General features: G+C 39.2%; 1 protein-coding gene across 1 annotated transcript in view; it reads right to left on the reverse strand.

Annotated features, from left to right (window-relative positions):
• Positions 1–3265, reverse strand: part of bach2b (BTB and CNC homology 1, basic leucine zipper transcription factor 2b) — a 152078-nt gene extending 148813 nt beyond the window's left edge. Inside the window, exon 1 of the mRNA XM_079830606.1 lies at positions 2983–3265. The gene's annotated coding sequence lies outside the window, so the exon portion shown is untranslated. The remainder of the gene's footprint in view (positions 1–2982) is intronic.
• Positions 3266–3574: the final 309 nt, after the last annotated feature.

A 3574-nucleotide genomic window follows, 5' to 3' on the forward strand; every position in this document is an offset into this window, starting at 1 on the left:
GGGGGAAAATAAGTGTAAGAAAATAGTAAATAAATGAAATTTTAATTGATTCAAATAAATAAATAATGAAAAGATAACTAAAACAAACCACACAGTAAAAAATTAAAACGGAAAATGTTCTGCCAGGACATTATCCAGTAATTTTACGGAAATTTCTGTTAACCCTTAAAACATAAACTAATGCAATGTGTAATTCAAAATACAGGTAAAACACCTGTAAAAAACAACAACAACAATACGCAGAATTCCTTCATATTTATACAGTACACTCTAAAAAATGCTGGGTTAAAAATAACCCAAGTTGGGTTGAAAAAGGACTAACCCAGCGATTGGGTTGTTTTAAACAAACATTTAACCCAACCGCTCGGTTAAAACAACCCAATTGCTGGCTTAGTCCATTTTCAACCCAACTTGGGTTATTTTTAACCCAGCGTTTTTTTAGAGTGTACATTGTGCCCTATTTTTACAGACTTTTGTACAGTGCAGAATAATAATAAATAGATTTAAATGATAAATGGATTAATTACCAAATTAAATAAATAACACATCTGGGTCCGAGGACTATGAGGGAGTGCTTTTGGATCTGTGGAAAAGTTTAGGGGGAAAAAACTTTATATTTTAAGAGAGTTAATAAATACATTTAAACTGGATTCAAATAAATAAATAATTAAAATATATTAAAATAATAATACATGTATTTAAATAAATTAAATAAATAAATAATACATCTAACAGTACAGTATTATTAGTACACAAAAAAATAAGTATATATCACAGTATAAATTGGGTCTTTATACATTAAAATATATTAGTTGCTTTTTAAATTTTAGGATGGGGGTCCCTGGCACAAAGATGATTATTTAAGGGTCTGTGGAATCTAACATTTTTTTTTAAATAGCACAAATATTTGTATTTGTGAAAAAAAGAATCCAGGTAAATGACCTTACACCAGATCTATAGCACAACACAAATATTTGTTACATTTATTAAGATTAGGTTTGCATCATTTACTCATAATCAAAACCCGCAGGACTTCCTTCCGTGGAACACAAAAGGAGATGTTAGGCAGAATGACAGCCTTAGTCACCATTCACTTTCTGTGTATGATGCAAAAAGATGCAATGACTGAGGCCATCGTTCTTTTGTGTTCAAAGGAAGGAAGAAAGTTGGAATAATTGGAGTAAATGATGACAGAATGCTCATTATTAGAAAGAACTATCCCTTTAAGGCATCTTCTGATGGCAAATATATCTATCTGTGATCTCAATCAGGAGGGACAGTGAGCTTGAACACATGACACTGTAAAAAAAACAACAATGGCGTCATATCTGCAACACGAGATTATGCACGTGTCTCTATACATTCAAATCGATTTACAAACCGAAAATCATATTCATTTCAAATGAGACAATAACGCGTGTTTTGTTGGTTTGCTACAGTCTACCTTGAAGGCTTATAGAAGGGGGAGGGGGCACGTGTATGAAAGGGACAAGTGTTAAAAGAAAGCATGAATAGGCTATTAGGGCGATGTGAAATTAATTTAACATTCGAAACCAATGCAGGAAAAATAGATGGACAATCGAGTCCGTGGGCAAAGGATAATATCCTGAATGGTTCAATAGCGCCGCAGACAAAGGAATGCACGCGCGGCTTAAATTGCTGCATCACCTCATTTCAGATGCCCTCATTACATTGATTCATTCAGACGCTTGTCAACTCACTAACTGGGTAATTCATTCATTAAGTGAACTGTGTTGGGAATCCCGTCCAAAAGAAGAAGAAAAAAAAGAGTTGTAATAGCCTATATATGTTTTCCAGGAATCCCAGCACAAAATCATCATTTCGGTTAATATATTTGTAGTATTAATATTGATAGTATTAAGTGTCCATGTGTGGGGTTTAGCGGGAATTTAAAAATTAAACAACTTGACCAAATCCACACATCCAGTCCGATATTTTTCTACAAAAGCAGAAGAATTCCCGAATGCGCGCTCGCGCGTATTATGTATCCACCTTTGCCGGTGTCCATTAAATTAGTCACACGCGCTAATGCGAAACACCTGCACCATTGAAGGAAGTTCGCGGAGTTTATTCATCATCACTGAGGGAAGTTCGTTGAGTTTATTCATCATCGTTGAGGGAAGACCGGAGATCCAGCATTCCAGCGTGCGCGCGCGCGCGGAAAACGGTTCCTTTAAATGGTAGTCGAGACGTTTGCATTGGCTGCTGAACCAAATAAGGCTCGCCGTCCCTTACACAGCAAATATTCTGCTGATTTTATGGGGATTAATCGGGGGGTGTAATGCAATGGCTGTGGTTTACATCAGAGATGTGCCGCGCAGAACAAAGACAGCTTGCTTCCCGTTTTCACAACCCACTGCAGTAAGCACATTTTCCAACCAGCCGAGGATTTTTTTATATCCCGGTTGCTGTTTGAAACAGAGCTGATATGCAGCGCATGCTATCTCTCTCTCCGCTCATGCATGACTAAAAGAAACACCAACACAAACAAATAATTACGTTAGTAATATTAACCGTTGCGCGGTTGGATAAAACACTTTAACGCTCAACTCCATTCATTAGGAAGGAAAGGAGGCGGGAATCTACACCGGGGGTCGTTGTTATGATCGGTCAAGGCCGAGTGACAACTTCTTTCTTTAAGCGAAAACAAGCCATGCCTGACCCCTCCTCCCCCCGGGATCGCATCCCACTACTAGCAAACACACTCAAACTATTGTCACTGCTGCACAACAGGATGTGGTAACATTACGTTTAACAGGGAGTGTGTTTTCAGCTGAAGTAAACCCTGGCAGGCATGCGGTTTAGCCTTTTCCCTTTCTGTGATATTCGCCTGTATATCGTGAAACAAAGCCTGAAGTGCCTGTGAAATAGCCCACTCAAAAACACAAGTTTGGCGCTCCGATGAACCACATGTAACAGGAGCTTCTCGAGAAAAATAAGAATAATAATCATGCAACTCACCTTGAGTCTAGTTTTTTTTTCTCCTTGTGATGCAGCCCTTTTGTCCGTTTAGCAAATATTTTCTTTCTCACATGATGACTTCCTTGCAGACTCCTAAAGTCCCCGGGCTGCAGGGAGATCACGTTTTGCGTTGCACAATATTTATTTTTCTCTTTTTGAGAAAGAAAGCACGGTTTATGGTTGTAAAAGTGTATATCAAAAAATGTGTGTATGCAAGTGAATGTGTGTGTGGGGATCTGTGCAGCGTGCGGCTCCGTCTGCTCTGTTTGTTACACTCGAATGGAACGCCTACTCTCAATCGCTACATTGTTGACATTCGCGCACTGACGTCACCCCATCCCTCATTCACAACATAGCGCGCTGCGCATTGCGTTGCTGCCTCCAGTGGCAAGGCACCTTACTCCAAATATGTGCGCAGCCGCGGTTCGCGAATTAGAGTTGCGGGGAAAGGCGACGTGTGTTCCGAAGCCAGTTTCGCGAGGACAGGCTGATCCTAAAAGAGGACGGGACACACGTCTTGAAAGACTTCCATACAGATTGAAACTGACTGGGCTTTGAACTAGGCTGCTATTGTGGTTTTGCTTTTTGTAAT

This window comes from Gobio gobio, assembly GCF_949357685.1.
Source record: "Gobio gobio genome assembly, chromosome: 12".
NCBI lineage: Eukaryota > Metazoa > Chordata > Actinopteri > Cypriniformes > Gobionidae > Gobio > Gobio gobio.